Raw genomic sequence first — 16,954 nt, forward strand, 5'->3', positions numbered from 1 at the left:
TTTTGAGATGGACTCTTGCTCTGTTGCCCAGGCTGGAGTGCAGTGGTGCAATCTGGGCTCACTGCAACCTCTGCCTCCCGGGTTCAAGTGATTCTCCTGCCTCAACCTCCCGAATAGCTGGGATTACAGGTGCCTGTCACCATGCCTGACTAATTTTTGTATTTTTAGTAGAGACAGGTTTCACCACATTAGTCAGGCTTGTCTCGAACTCCCAGCCCCGTGATCCACTCGCCTCAGCTTCCCAAAGTCCAGGGATTACAGCATAAGCCACTGTGCCAGACCCAACCTCTCCTTTTATCAGCACATCTCCTTTGCAGTTCAATTTCCTGTGTGCCTGTTTGGAGAACCCTTGCCATCACATCGGACACACCTGGATAATCCAGGAGAGCCTTTCTATCTTGAGATCCTTAGTTAATCTCATCTGCAAAATCCTATTTTCTATGTTAGGTAACACTTGGATTGATTATAGACATTAGGACATGGATGTCTTTGGGGGCCATAATATTACCTACCTCACTTCTCCCAGACTCCCAGCCCTGTGACATCGGGACCACCTGTGACTCCTCCACCTCCATTCCGATCCCATGTCTACTCACAGGATGTAGTGACAGCACCAGGTCATGTGCCCACTCTGATCTACTGATACAGGCTGCCTGAACTATGATGCTGAGGACTGTGAGGTTGTGTCTTTGATTCCAATAAAGTATTGTCTGATTAAGTAGTATGTCTGCCGTAGGCGTGGGATGTCAGGTCAGCAGGAATACTTTGCACCTCCATCCCAGCTCCTCCTGGGACTGACATCTCCTTCCCATGCCCACAGGCTTCCTCCTCCCCCAATTAGAAATGCTCGTCCAAACCATTGCAATAGGTCTGTGTGGACTGGATCCCTCCGCAATCGAAGTCCTAAACCCCAATGTGGCTATATTGAAGATGGAGGCTATAGGAAAGTAATTAAGGTTAAATAAGGGCGAGACCCTGACACAATAGAATTGGTGTCCTTATAAGAAGAGGTAGAGACACCAGAGAGCTCTCACTGTTTCTGTGCCTGCACAGACACCAAAGAAACACCACACTGAGAAGGTAGTTGTCTGCCAGCTGGCAAGCGGGTGACCTGAGACTTGATCACAGCCTCCAGAACAGAGAGTAAATACATTTCTGTTGGTTAAGCCACCTAGCCTGTGGTATTTTGTTATGACAGTCTGAGGTGACTAAGACAAGCTCCTCAAGAATAAAAATCTCTCAGCAAACTCACACAAGAACAGAAAACCAAACACCTCATTTTCCCACTCATACCAGGTGTTGAACAATGAGAACACATAGGCACAGGGAGGGGAGCATCACACACTGGGGTCTGTTGGGGGTGAGGGCTAGGGGAGGGACAGTGGGGTTGGGGGCAGGGAGGTTGGGAGGGATAACACTGGGAGAAATGCCCAATGTAGGTGACAGGGGGATGGAGACAGCAAACCACCAAGGCATGTGTGTACCTATGCAACAATCCTGCAAGATCTGCACATGTACCCCAGAACTTAAAGTACAATAAAAAAAAAAAAAGAATTAAAATCTCTCTTCCCGGCTCTAACCTGCCTTCTATACTATTTCCAGAGATTTCAGAGCAGTGGTTTCTACATGTTGGTCCTTAGACCAGTGCCAGTTTTAATAATGAGCCAAATGAAATGAGAAAATCATATGTTAGGGTGCCATTGTTAACTCTTCCCTCTTGAGAAGGGCAGTCCTTTCTTCTGAGATCATGCTCATTGAATGGAGAGTAAATGTAAAAATGGCCTTTCTTTTATGAAATAGGAGTTATAGTAGGTGCAACCTGTTATTTTTATTAATGTTCTTGTAAAAATTAAAAGTTGTTTTCCCAAATTTTTAAAAAGATTACTGGTATGAGATATCAAAATATCTGTGAATGCCAGTTTTATATCACAGCTCTAACCACATCAGGCCTCCTGCTCCCAGTCTTGAAATGTGAATATCTCTTCCCATAAGTGGAAGGAAACCCCCTGGCTACCCCAACCCCTAATCCCCACCCCAACCTCATCCACCAGGGAGGACAAAGGTCAACCAGTGAAGACAACTTTAAGACTTTTATGAGTCTGGAGATGGCACCAGAAGCTTTTACATTAACAAGCTTTACCAACTTTACCTGACATTTCACTTTTCCACAAGTCACTACTATTAGAGACTCAAAGTCCTTTTTAATTCTCGAGTCGCGTCTCTAAAACTATACTGTTCTTTGTTGAGGATGCTATATAAGCTGGAATTCAAAGTCACCTCTTTAAGAGCTACTTATTCTCTGGGTGTCTCCCATGTATATATACAATACACATGTTATTCTACTTGTTTTTCTGTTATTAATCTGTCCATTCCAACTAAGAACTTATGAGAACAGAGAAAAAATATTTTTCCTCTCCTACAAAGTCTTCCTGATCACCCAGCCACTGACAGTCTTCTCCTCCCCACAGGTCATTTGGATCTTCATTGTGGCATTTGCATCTTGGCTTGTTTGAGCTTGTTAGATACCTTCTGCTAAGGAGCATGAATATGTGGTGATTACAAACACGGCTTCGTCAGAACAGTCTAAATTCGATTCTTGTCGGCACCACTTACTAACTGGGATAAACTCCTTAACCTCTGTGAGCCTCAGTTTCTTCATCTGTGTGATGGGGTGATTGAAGTGCCTCTAGGTGGGGTGCCATAGGAAGCACAGTGGCACAGTGCCTGCAAAGGAAACCATTAGGCCAACCTCATCGCTGTGAGGACCACAGCTCATTCTTCTGTGTCTCCTTCGGGGGCCAGTGCTTGGCCTGACAGGCTCCTGTCCTCATCTCGTCGTTTGCTGCTTCTCTTGTGACTAGCACAAGGCTCAGCTAGTACCTATTGGCCTGAACATGAATGTGCCTGACCTCAAAATAATCTCCAGTTTTTCGGCTTTTAAGAAGGAAGAGGATACTGAGGAAAAATGGCAGATAGGAGGCAGGAATGATTTGCAGCTCCCATCAGATGAACAGAGCAGTGTGTAGAGACCCATATCATGAACTTTTCCTCCAAGAACTACCACAGAATCATACTAGGAAAGTAGGCAGGGTCCACAGACTCTTTGAAGGAGCTGGATTGCGGCTGCAGGCTCCATGGGACAACGGAGGAACTGAGTTTGCTTGCGTTCTCAGCTGGGAGGCTTGTAGCCTGGGGCAAGTTCTCAGCCCTACCCACCAGCTGCCTGGAAATAAACTTACTGCTGTTGGTGGGGCATGGTAGGAGTGAAACTAGCTTTTTGGGCTGTGGGCTGCATGAGAGCTGAGTGAGGCCTGTGGCTGCCAGCTTTCCCCAACTTCTCCAGCAACCTGCGTGACACAGCAGACCCAGCCATAATCCACCTGGGAACATAACTGCATTGGCCTGGGAACAACACTGCCATACACCATAGTTGCAACAGCAAATCCAGCCCAAGGAGAGTATGAGCTCAGACAAACCTAATCCTGCCCGCACCTGATGATCTTTCTCTACCTGCCCTGATAGCTAAATACAAAGGACATAATCTCTTGGGAGCTCTATGGCCAGGAGTGAGTCTCACCCACTGCCTGATCCTCCCTACACTGATGCATTCTTGAAAGCACCACCTCCTAGCTGGAGGCCAACCAACACAAAACCAGTGCACTTAACAAAAATACAAGGACCCTCACAGAGTCTACTTCAACTCCCCTGCTACCTCCACCAGAGCAAGTGCTCATATCCGTGGCTGAGACTTAAAGATGGATCATATTATGGGACCCGCACCAGCCCAGAGCCCAGTAACTCTACTGGGTGGCCAGGTGCAATAGAGAAATAACAATCACTGCAGTTCAGCTCTCAGGAAGCCTCATCCCTAGGGAAAGGGAGAGCACCACATCAAGGGAGCACCCCGAGGGACAAAAGAATCTGAACAGCAGCCCTTGAGTCCCAGTTCTTCCCTCTGACATAGTCTACTGAAATGAGAATAAAGCAGAAAAACTATTCTGGTAATATGACAAGATCAGAGCAGAACTAAATGAAATTGAAACCAAAAGAAATACAAAAGAAAAATGAAACAAAAGATGGTTCTATAAAAAGATAAACAAAATTGATAGACCGTTGGTGAGATTAACCAAGAAAAGAAAAGATCCAAATAAACTCGATTAGAAATTAAATGAAAGACATTCTGATACCATAGAAATACAAAAGGTCATTCAAGGCTACTATGAACACATTTGTATGCATAAACTAGAATATGTAGAGGAGATGGATAAATTCCTGGAAATATACACCCTCCTAGATTAAACCAGAAAAAAATAGAAACTCTGAACAGACCAATAACAAGCAGGGGGATTGAAATGGTAATTAAAAGTAATTGCAACTGAAATGGTAACAGAGAAAAAGTGCAGGACCAGATGGATTCTCAGCTCAATTCTATCAGACATTCAAAGAATTGGTATCAACACTATTGACACTACTCCAAAAGATAGAGAAAGAGGGAATCGTCACCAAATCATTCTGTGAAGGCAGTATCACCCTAATACCAAACCAGGAAAGGACACAACAAAAAAAGAAAACTACAGACCAATATCCCTCATGAACATAGATGCAAAAATCGTCAACAAAACACTAGCTAATCAGTAAGATAATCCACCATGATCAAGTGGGTTTCATACCAGGAATGCAGGGATAGTTTAACATTCACAAGTCAATAAATGTGATACATCACATAAAGAGAATTAAAAACAAAAATCACACAATCATCTCAATAGGTGCAGAAAAAGCATATGACAAAATTCAGTGTCTTTTTATGATTAAAACTCTCAGCAAAGTCGGCATAGAAGGGTCATACCTTAAGATAATAAAAGCCATCTATGACAAACCTACAACCAACATTGTACTGAACAGAAAAAAGTTGAAAGCATTCCCTCTGAGAATAGGACAAGACAAAAATGCCCACTTTCACCACTTCTATTTAACATGGTACTGGAAGTCCTAGCCAAAGAAATCAGAGAAGAAAAAGAAATAAACAGCATCCAGACCAGTAAAGAGGAAGTCAAACTGCTGTTGTTTGCTGATGACATGATTGTATACCTAGAAAACACAAAAGACTCATCCAGAAGTACCTAGAACTGGTAAGTGAATTCAGCAAAGTTTCAGGATACAAAATTAATGTACACTAATCAGCAGCCCTGCTATACACCAACAGCAACCAAGCTTGGAATCAAATCAAGAACTCAACCTCTTTTATGACAGCTGCAAAAAATAATAAAATACTTAGGAATATACTTAACCAAGGAAGAGAAAGACCTCTACAAGGAAAACTACAAAACACGGCTGAAAGAAATTCTAGATGACACAAACAAATGGAAACACATCCCATGCTCATGGATGAGTAGAATCAATATTGTGAAAATGACCATACTGCCAAAAGCACTCTACAAATTCAGTGAAATTCCCATAAAAATACCACCATCATTTTTCACAGAACTAGGAAAAAAATCCTAAAATTCATATGGAACCAAAAAAGAGCCCACATAGTCAAAGAAAGATTAAGCAAAAAGAACAAATCTGGAGGCATTAAATTACTCGACTTCGAGCTGTACTATCTTCCTCACGATCCCAAGAAGAGCCACAGGTTAAGAGAGAATCAGGAAAGAGGACTATAGGATATGTAGTAAAGAAAAACCACACAAGGAGGGTACCAATCTGAGCCCGACTGGCATTTCCAATGCCATGGCCAATCAAAGCATCAGACAGAATCACAGGAGCCCAGACGCTGACCTTGAGGCCACCTGGAATGAGGACTCTTTCCCAAATGCCACCATCCTCACCCCAGTCAGTTATAGCTCTATCCCCTTAGTATTGCTCCTGGTCTTCCTCTAACGTTATTTAGAGATCTATTAAGAATGTATATTTCTTATGTTTGCTAACCATCAGTGAAGTAAAACTTCCCTTTCTTTGTGATAAAAAAAGTCTCCTCCAAGCCTCAATGAATGTCATGTCTGAAGTGCTAGCCACTTCCCTCTGCTCAGTATGAGAATGCCATTGCTCTCTGAGCTGCATGCAAAGTGCCTCAGAGACTTCCTCCAACCCCCACAGAACAAGTGTCTGCTTTGCTTTCCAGTGGTTTCCTGACTTATGGAGCCCGTGGGCAGGGGTTGCAATTGTCTGTTGCTGGCCCTGAGGTCATGGAGGTAGGAGAGATTTTGCACAGGCCACAGCTTTCCCTAGGGGACCACACTGGGAATGAGTTGCTGTGAGAGACCCTGGCAGTTCTGCAAAGTTGCATGCATCACAGTGATGATTGGCAAAGCCCAGTGTGCTTTTTTTCTGCCAGCTATTCAGTAGAGCTATTTATTCCTGCAAGCATTAATCCAACAAAATCTATCTAGGCTTACAGTCAACACAACTCCCACAGCACCCTCCGTTTCCTTTGGAAAACACAATTTGTAGCAAATCTCCACTTTCTGTGCATACTTTCACTCTCCATCTAATAGCACTTTTTTTTCTGCACAACTTGTATCATTATCTGAAATTATATTGAGTATGTATTTGCTCAGGCATATTGTCTGTCTCCTACCACTGGAATGTAAATTCCTTATTCACAGGTGCATCTCAATGCCCAAAACAGTATCATGCAGGTGCTTAATAGTTATTTTTAAATGAATGAACCTATCTATCTTTTTCCATTCTCTCTTCTAACTGTTTTCTCAATTCTTGCCTTGGCTGAAACCTGGCTCTCCTCTGGGATCATGCTTCCCCTGCGTCTTTCTCAAGGAAAAGGAACTCATGCCCTATCATCTGGATATCAGAGGGCCAGCACAGGGTCATCTCTCCACTAACATTTTCAGATTGTGACTTCTTCAGCCTTTGTAAAACAAAAAGACAACCAAAACAAACAAAAGCCTCCGTCCTTTAACGTTTTTACCACCCTATATCTCTCTTTGTAGCTTTTGGCTACTGACTGCCTAGTCATTCTTCCCTATTTATTAAATATTTGACACTAGAACCAAGCCCTCCTCTTTGTCCTAATCCCCAAGGAATCTTAATGTCCATTTGGATGACTAACACCATGACCTGTCTGTAAAAAGTACTATACTACTCTCTGACCACAACCGATAGCAATCTTGTGCATTCTCTCTCTCTCTCTGTCTTTCTCTCTCCATTATTCCCACTGCTCAGGAATTTTAACCACACAGAAACCTCCAGTCCTTTAACCTGCTCAAGTTTGCTCTACCTCTTCCTTCTTGGAGGTCTTCACTTCTTTCAGTTGCTCACTTAGACTGTTCTTTCATCAACATTCTCCACTGCTTGGCTCCTTTGCCCTCCCATTGCACTGTGAGGCAACAAAGCTCTGGATCTGTCCAAGGTTCCCCCTCCCAGGCCCTAACCCAAAGCCACTGAGCCCTTCAGGAGAACGTGACAGATCCTTACTCTGCACATTGATGATATCCAAAACCGACTGGCCTCATGGTTGCTTAGCAAACCTTTCATGTTTTTATAATAAGCTGGCTGACCCATTTCCACAGAAAATATCTCCAGTCTTCTCCACCGGCTTCAATCTCCTTGTCCAGCTCCCCTTTCCTCACTTATAGCAAAATAACAGAAGCCGGTAGAAGGACACTTTCTCAGTTCCCCATCAGCCCACATTAAAACCTGTTGAAACTCTCTTTATGCTTTCCGTCTTCTCTCTCATTCAGTAGAAGCAGGAGCCCACTCCTAACCAAGGCCATTCCCTCTTCCCTCTGCATTTGCTCTGCGTCCCGTTCAGCCTCCTCAAGGCTCTCACATCCTCCATCATCCTCAGTCCCTTAGTCAGTACCTCGGTGTGCCTGGCCCATGCTAAGGGCTTGGAGTGCATGGGTGAACTCAATTGCCCCCCCCCCACCACAAGAAACCTGTGAAGCAGTGTTGTTATTACTGTACACCCACTTTACTTAACCAAGTTTACACAAAGGAGAAGAAAAATGTTCTATGTTCTTTACCCCACTATTATTAAATAAAACTGCATTTAGTTCTTATTTCATTTTGTCTGAGAAAATCTTAAGAGCCCAAAGGCCTGAGTTGTTGCTTAGCATACAAATAATAGTACTTATAGTGCTTCTAGTCTTTGTAATGAATGAACAAATGAAAAGATCTCTGATATAGGTGCCCTCACTCCCTCATAGCTTCAGTTGTTCTGCAACATAAATTTTTTCAAAGAATTAATCTGAGAGGCATTAAATTGAGAACAGCCCCAAGACTAGCACTTTGTTTTCTGTGCATTTAAAGATCTGTATAAATATCCATTGTTATCACCAACTTTTTGGTTTGTTTGTTTGTTTTTGAGATGGAGTCTCACACTATCACCCAGCTAGAGTGCAGTGGTGTGGTCTCGACTCACTGCAAACTTCGTTTCCCAGGTTCAAGTGATTCTCATGCCTCAGCCTCTCAAGTATCTGGGATTATGGGAAGGTGACACCAAGCCCGGATAATTTTTGTATATTTAGTAGAGACAGACTTTTGCCATGTTGGCCAGGCTAGTGTCAAACTTCTGACCTCAGGTGATCCACCTGCCCCACCTCCCAAGTGCTAGGATTACAGGTGTGAGCCACAGTACCTAGCCACCATCTCCAACTTTTCTGTTCCTAGTTAAAATAAATATGTCATTGCAAAGATTTGAACAAAAGAACATCCAGTTAAGAATGAAAATTTTTTATGTTTACTAATCAGTGTAAGACATCAAAGGTTTCAGAAAATGTTTCAATGTACTATAGAAAAAAACCCTGAAAATGAAACCTGTAAGTTGTTGTCTTAATTGGCAACTTGTTGCTGTTCTGATTTTAAAATACATCCATGAATTCTTTAAGACTTTTCTTTTTTTTTTTTTTTTTTTTTTGGACGGAGTTTCGCTCTTGTTACCCAGGCTGGAGTGCAATGGCGCGATCTCGGCTCACTGCAATCTCCACCTCCTGGGTTCAGGCAATTCTCCTGCCTCAGCCTCCTGAGTGGCCGGGATTACAGGCACGCGCCACCACGCCCAGCTAATTTTTTGTAGTTTTTTAGTAGAGACGGGATTTCACCATGTTGACCAGGATGGTCTCGATCTGTTGACCTCGTGATCCACCCGCCTTGGCCTCCCAAAGTGCTGGGATTACAGGCGTGAGCCACCGCGCCCGGCCAAGACTTTTCTTATTAAAATGTGGAGTATGATTTTCCTCCCTTTGCATGCAGACTGGCATTAGTGAATAGAATGAGGCAAAAGTTATATGGAATGGCTTCTGAAGCTAGGTCATCAAAAGTTATGCAGTTTCTGCCTGACTCTCTCTCCCAGCCCTCACTCCCAAATCTCAGTCACCATATTTTGGGGAAGTGCAGGTGTCATGAAGAGGCCAAGCAAAGTTGATTTGGCCAACAATCCTGCTGAGGTTCCAGCAGAGAACCAGCATCAGTCTCCAGACCCGAAAGTAAGGCAGCCATCTGATCACTCCAGTTCCCACCCTTTGACTACCATCAGTTGACATTGAGTGGAATGAAGACAAGATGTCCCTACTGAGTCCTGCCCAATTACAGATTCACAAAGCAGAATAAATATTTTCTTAAAAAAAATTCTTCTGGAATACTTCATGAATTTCCATGTCATCCTTGTGCAGGGGCCATGCTAAACTTCTCCCTATTGTTACAATTTTAGTAAATGTGCTGCCAAAGCTAGCACAAAATAAATGATTTCTATTTTTAAGCCACTAAGCTTAAGGGTGGTTTATTCCACAGCAATAGATACATGAAACATAGATAAATAGATAAATGGAAATAATACTGAAAAAGCATTTTCATATTTTTAATGGTATAAATGCTGAAAAGATTTATTACTAAGTATAAAGAAGGTCACCTACATTTTTCTCTTTTTTTTTTCTTTTTCTTTTTATTTTTTTGAAATTAAGTCTTGCTCTGTAGCCCAGGCTGGAGTACAGTGGTGTGATCTTGGCACACTGCAACCTTCACCCCCCCAGGTTCAAGCAATTCTCCTGCCTTTGCCTCCCTAGTACCTGGGACTATAGGCGCATGCCACCACACCCAGCTAATTTTTTATTTTTAATAGAGGTGGGTTTCACTGACACGGCCAGGCTGGTCTCGAACCCCTCTCCTCAGGTGGTCCACCCACCTTAGCCTCCCAAAGTATTGGGATTACAGGCATAACTCACCACACCTGGCCAACCACTGACTGACATGTTTCTTTGCTCCCAGATTCATCAGAAAGTAACAACAGCATGATTCTACTACACTTACAACTTTAAAAGTAATTTGAGTACACCGATTTCATTCAATGTTCTCTGCTGAGAAATAACAGAGTAGAAATTTGAATCCAGGCAGGTTTGCTCGAGAGCTCATGCATGTACCCATCCTGTAACCTCGCCCTGTTTTTTCCAACCTGCCAGTGTCCATTGGCTCCTTCCTATCAGCTTTCACACTTGTTTAAACCTGCCACATCTTGACAGTTTCTTCCCTTAGCCCCGTGACTCCCTCTAGCTACACCCTTCTCTCTCTCCTCCCCTTCACAGCCAAAGTTATTAAAAGAATTCTCTGCTCACTATCGCTGTGTTCTCACTTTCTACTCACTCCTGAAGACCCTGCATCTTCCCTTCTGCTCAGTCACTCTCCCGACAGCACTCTGGAGTGTCTAGCTCCTAGATCCAATGAACGCTTTTCCAACTTTTCTGGACTTGATCTGCTGATAGTGTTCGACACTGCCAGCTCTCACCCTAAAACCCTCTTACACAGACTTCCATGATTCCACTTCTCCTGATTTTCCTTCTGCCTCTCCATGCCTCTCCTTCTAAACCCCCGTTGAAGGCTTTTCATCTTCTGCCTGCCTCTCAAATATCTCTCTCTCCTAGGCCGTCTTCTCTCTTAAACTAAGCTCTCTCTTCGTTTCATTCACCTTGTAAGTTCAATTATCTTTCTGCTGAAAACTTCAAAATTTATATCTCCATTCCAAATTTCTCTCCTGCACTCCAGGTCTGTATATGTAATTGCCCACTGAAAACCTCTACCTGGATGTTCGCATACACCTCAAAATTCAACACAGGCAAAAGCAGAGCTTGTCATTTCCACACTCCCCGCCCCCAAACTACCACTTTCTTCTCCAGCATTCCTTACGTCAGTGAATAGAATCACCATCCATCAACAGAATCACCGCTCATTAGTAGAGACATCTACCAATAGACAGCAAAACTAGAAACTTTCACAATGACTCACTCTGCCTACAATAAATCACCAAAATCTATCAACTCTACCTCCCAAAGATGCCTTAAATCTATTAACTTCTCTCAAATCTCCTGCAGGAATTGTTAGACACCCATCATCCCTCACCTGGACTGGAGGTGAGCCCCACTGGAGCAGGGAAACCACTTGACTGGCTATGCCAACGATCCATGCTCCAGTCGGCAGCCAGAGTAACTATTTTAGGAGGTCAATCTGATCATGTGACTCCCCTGCTTGAAATTATCCATGGTGACTCCATATTGCCCTCCTGATAAAGATCAGGCTTGTATGGATTTCCTGATCTGGCTGTGCTGTTCACTTTCACAACTTGTGGCTCCTTGGAGTGAATTAACAAAAGCCTGCCTATTCTGATTTTATTCCCATCAGCTAGAAAGTTATGAGTTATGAGGAAGCTTTTTTTTTTTTTTTTAGTACAAGGCACTTTATAGCCAATTGTCATAATATTGTTATAGTAAATATTCAATTCTGTGATATCAACATGTGGGTGGTGCCCTCTAGAGCTTTGCTGTGGAAACCCTGCACGTCTATATAAGGTGGCCCAATCATTTTGTGTTCATTTATGAGAGCAATCTTGCTGCATACTGAAGTTTCAGTCAATGATGAACTGTCTACACAACGGTGGTCCCATTGATTATAGTATCGTATTTTTACTGTATCTTTTCTATGCTTGCATATGTACAGTATTCAGTATAGTCACATGTTGTGTGGGTTTGTAGCCTAGGAGCAAAAGGCTATACCATACAGTCTAGATGTGCAGTCGGCTGTACCATCTAGTTTTGTGTAAGTACACTCTGTGATATTCACACAACAAAATTGCCTAATGACACATTTCTCAGACTATATCTGTCATTTTGTGAGCAAGACTCTCTATCTAGAAATAAAAATGCCAAGGCCCCTACCCCTTAGGAGCTCACAATATGGTGCCATATAAGAACACTGATAAAGGGTAAGTGTCTCCTACTGCCATCAGGGTGTGTGGGGAGTAGCAATGAGCTCTGCCACACATATTCTCTGCTCAGGATCTCTTCAGAGCAAGAGCTCCCATCCCTTTGGTCAAGTGATTGGCCAGGCCCAGAGGGTACCATCTATATGGTACAACAAAGCTGTACCAAAGGACAACACTATATGGAAGAGGACTCAACCTCCAGAACAGGGAAGGAGGCATCATCTATCTTGAACACACACCATCAAAAAACATATTCCTAACTCCACACTACACAGCCCTGGGCAAAGAACCTCCCAACCCTACGGGAGTCCAAACCCTCCGTCTCCTGTGTTAGGAGCGATGTGAGCTCTCCGAACCAAACTTCCCTGAATTTGCATACTGGGTCACCTGCTTTGGCTCTCCCTCAGGGTGTGGGGGTAATGACTGATGAGCAGTCTCTCATAATGAAGATGATTTTCCATGACCTCCTATGACTAATGCACATGAGCAGAGAGCGACAGGGTCAGAATTTGGTGCATGGTTCCACATAAAAAACTTAAAGTTTTATTTTCAACTTCCTGTTTTAGTTTTTTTTTTTTTTTTTTTTGTCATGGGAACATAAGCATACTGAGCGTCATGTTCCCTGATTGGGATCTAACTTCTGTGGGGCTGACTTGTGACTTACAACAGGTGGCTTTGTTTTTAAATCATGTGACAAGCACATGTTACAGCTGGTGGTAGTAAGGAGGGGTTTTGTCTATTTAGCATCAATGGCAGAAATGGTCATGGAAGAAGTGATGTTCTATAGAGGCTGGAGATCCTCAGACTCTTGGTAAGAATAACCCACAGGCTGCCTAGAAATTCAGCTTCCTAGGCTCAGTCCCATAATTTTGTATCAGCCGGTAAAGGGTAGAGGCCCAGAAATCTTCATTTTAAACCAGCATTTCAACTGATCCTTATGTAACTGGTGAAGAGAATTTGAGAGCCTCTAGTTCCCTGACAGTCAATTATTATTTAACATAGTAAGCATGCAAATATATAACGTCGACAACATCCTCTGAGTTGATGTAAAAAGGGAGGCCATGGAGATAATATTGGATTTGGGTCAGGCTACTCTTGGGAATGTCTGAGAAAACATACGTTGATATTCCTCTCGCTTGCATAGGAATCATTCAAAGCCATTGATTAAGCTCTCAGTGTGTGCTGAACATTGAATTCTGGGCTTGGGAGAGCATGAGGAACAAGGAGTAGTGTGAGCAGTGTATGAACTTGAGAAGGCTGTGAAATCGAACCTTATACATAGCCGTGGCACAGGAGCTAAGCCTTAGGCTTGTCCTTGCTTCTCCTAGTTTACTTCCCACACACTGGGACTCCAGAGGGGCTTCACTTTCCTCTGGAAGTCCTTCCAAGGGCTGACCCTCTCACTTGGGTTCCTAGTTAACATTAAAACCAGTGAGCAAGATGAAGAACATTTGAGAGAGCTTGGGTAAGGCTGGCTCTCTCATCTTCCTTAGGAGCATCAAGTACTAGACCCCATTCAATTCTGTATGCTCCATTCCCAGCTCTGCATTTGAATCCATTGGTGGGGGGGGCGGTCAGTAACATTTGATGAAATAATCAGTGAAGAGTTTGCTGGCTACACAGCCATGTCAGAGTTTCTCATGGAGGCAGCATAGGATGATGGTCAGGAGTGCACATTCGGGAATCTGTCTGTCTGTACTTTACCCCCTCCTCTTCCATTTGTTCACGGTGACTTTGGGCACAAATTCTTTTTTCTTTTTTCTTTTTTTAAATTTGATTTCATTTTAGGTTTTGGGGTACATGTGAAGAACATGCAAGATTGTTGCATAGGCACACACGTGGCAGTGTGATCTGCTGCCTTCCTCCCCATCACCCACATCTAGCACTTCTCCCCATGCTATCTCTCCCCAACTCCCCTTCCCCTGCTGTCCCTCCCCTATTTCCCCCCAATAGACCCGAGTGTGTAGTGCTCCCCTCCCTGTGTCCATGTGTTCTCATTGTTCAACACCCGACTATGAGTGAGAACATGCAGTGTTTGATTTATAGAAGGATTATTCTAACAGCTGTGTGTGGAGACTCTAAACCAGCGGAGGCTGCATGTGAGGTAGCTCACGCCTGTAATCCCAGCACTTTGGGAGGCCAAGACAGTAAGACTGCATGAGGCCAGGAGCTTGAGACCAGCTCAGGCAGCAGAGCAAGATCTCATCTCTACAAAATATTTTTTTTCCCATTTATTTATTTTATTGCATTTTAGGTTTTGGGGTACATGTGAAGAACATGCAAAATTGTTGCATAGGTACACACGTGGCAGTGTGATTTGCTGCCTTCCTCCCCATCACCTACATCTGGCATTTCTCCCCTTGCTATCTCTCAAATTCTTTGTAGGTCTTCCCTTCAAGAGGAAGAGTCCATTTCTCTATCCACATCTCCATAAATCAGGGCTGGTCTTGGGACTTACTTAGACCAACAGGCTATGGCAGGAGTGAATAACATGAGGCAGGATATGACAAAGTGCTTCAGATATTGGCTGGGAGCCCCAGGACCCCACCCTCCACCCTCACCAGCGCCCCCACCCGCCCCCGCTGGAGACTAGACCCTTTCTCCACTACTCCCACCCGCTGCCACAGTCCTTGCTGACAAATGTGAGCTTTGGAGCCTAGGCCTCAAGAGCATTTGCAGCTTCTACCTTTCCCCTTTTGAGAAGCAGCACTAAGATCACCATGTAGAAGTCATTCCAGTTTACTGGAGGATGGGAGGACACATGAAGAGCCAAGGCCCCCAACCAACAGCCAGCACCAACAGCCAGACATGGGTGAGACTATCTTGGACTTTCCAGCTGAGTGAGGCTCCAGCTGAATGCAACAAAGCCCTGGCAACGTCAGCAGAGGAACCACCTAGTCAACTCACAGAATCAGGAGGAATAATAAATCATTGATGTTGTCACTACATTTTGGGTTGGTTCATTATTCAGCAATCAATAACTAAGACACCATGCAAAGTGCTTCAGGCATTGACTGGGAACCCTGAGATCCTGTCCGCCCCTCACCAGCCTTCCTTCTGGGGACTAGACCCTTTTCTCACTATTCCCACCTTCCGCCACAGTCCTTCCTGACAAATCTGAACAGGGGTCCTGGTTCTATTCTTCACACAGCGTGACCTCTAACTAAGGGCATTTTGGGAATCCTGCTTGGGCATCCTAAGACTGATGCCCATGGAGACTTGACTAACCAAGTATTCTCCCAACTTACTTGTACATTTATTCTTTTCTTCATTCAGCAAATGCTGCTGAGTGCCTGACGCAGCATAAAATCTTGTGCATGATGGAAGTACATAAAAAAAGCATAAAGAAAATCTTCTGCCCTGTGGATCTTGCATTCTAGTGGAGGATAAAGGAAAAAAGTACAACGAATAAACAATAAATTCTAGAGGGATTAGAATGCGATAGTACCGTAGGTAATCTAAGTGTGCTGAGGTTGGAGGGGGTGCATATTGCAGTTTTAAATGGGGTAATCAGGGTAAGCTTTACTGAGGAAACAACTCAGGCAGGTAATTGGGGAACAAGTGTTCCAAACACAAGGTGGCTGCCGCTGAAGACCTGCAGTGGCATCGTGCCTGGAGCGTTTGTCTTTGAGAAATCGTGAGGAGACCAGTGTCTGAAGCAGAGGGTATGAACAGGGAGAGGCATGTGGAAAAGAATACCAAAAATAACCCATTTTCACATAAACCTATGAGCACTCATTGGATTGTGTGCACTGGAACCAGTCTAAAAAATATATAACTAGCTGATACCTAAATCTGCTGTTCTTTATGTAGACACACTTGCACAACCAGTGCTATTTTTTGTATCGTGGGGCCTGTGACTATGGACCTTCAGAAAATGTCTATGAGAAATATTCCAGTGTATAAGAACCTCTGCTAGAACTCAAGGCTCCCAGCATCCTTTGTTACCCAATTCTGTGACCAGAGCCTGGGCAAGGACATCCAAGGGAGTTGGAGGGGATGAGCGTACAGGAGACAGATTCATAGCAGTATCTCTGTCACGGGGAGAATGGATCAAGCATTCATGTGGTGCTCCTTCATGTAGGTGGGGAAAATTCAAAGTGAGTATGCGTCTAATAACTATCTTCCCTCCTAAGCTCTAAACTCCTAGAGAGCAGGGGCTGTGTCCCTCGTGACAAGGGAGAACTAAGAAAATTGTTACCCAACAGAATGGGCACCCAGACTTCCTGAAGTCTTCACAGGATCCAGTTGTACTCTCACGCATTGTGTGAGCACACATCTACTGTGAGGTGGAGATGTGAGGAACAAAGGCTGACACACACCGCGCTGCTAAGTACTTGAAAAATTAAATGTTATGGCTCATTAAGATCCTAGCCCCAAAAAGGCAGTGCCAACATTGATCTCTGTCGCCATCTTTAGCCCAAAGGCCGCACTGCAGAATCCCAGCCTCAGAAAAGGGCACGGGGATCACATCTCTACATTGCGTGGAGTCTGTGCCTTAGAGGATGGAGATTGGAATTTGCTCTGGGGGATACATAGACTCTGTTTTGGCAGAATTCTGGTGAACCCTTTGAGTTATGCAAACGTAAAATCCAACCAGAAATAAAGTCAGGTAAGCCGAATGCCAGCGTTTCAGTCCAAGTCGTTAACTTTTCTGTTTATGTTCATTACAGCCATTTCTGTCAAATTCATTTATGAAATAGTTGTATATTTTAGAGAATGATATCAAGGAAAAGTTAGTATCCATTA

At 43.8% G+C, this 16,954-nt stretch overlaps 1 protein-coding gene and 1 pseudogene across 1 annotated transcript in view; both read right to left on the bottom strand.

Moving 5' to 3' along the window:
- The window catches only part of IL1RN (interleukin 1 receptor antagonist), a 34,329-nt gene extending 31,027 nt beyond the window's left edge, over positions 1-3,302 (bottom strand). The window contains exon 1 of the transcript XR_001831207.1: positions 3,075-3,302. The gene's annotated coding sequence lies outside the window, so the exon portion shown is untranslated. The remainder of the gene's footprint in view (positions 1-3,074) is intronic.
- Positions 3,303-9,578: 6,276 nt separating this feature from the next.
- LOC119466726 lies at positions 9,579-9,691 on the bottom strand (annotated as a pseudogene).
- Between the last annotated feature and the right edge of the window lie 7,263 nt (positions 9,692-16,954).

This window comes from Cebus imitator, unplaced genomic scaffold (assembly GCF_001604975.1).
Source record: "Cebus imitator isolate Cc_AM_T3 unplaced genomic scaffold, Cebus_imitator-1.0 Scaffold222, whole genome shotgun sequence".
Taxonomy (NCBI): Eukaryota; Metazoa; Chordata; class Mammalia; order Primates; family Cebidae; genus Cebus; species Cebus imitator.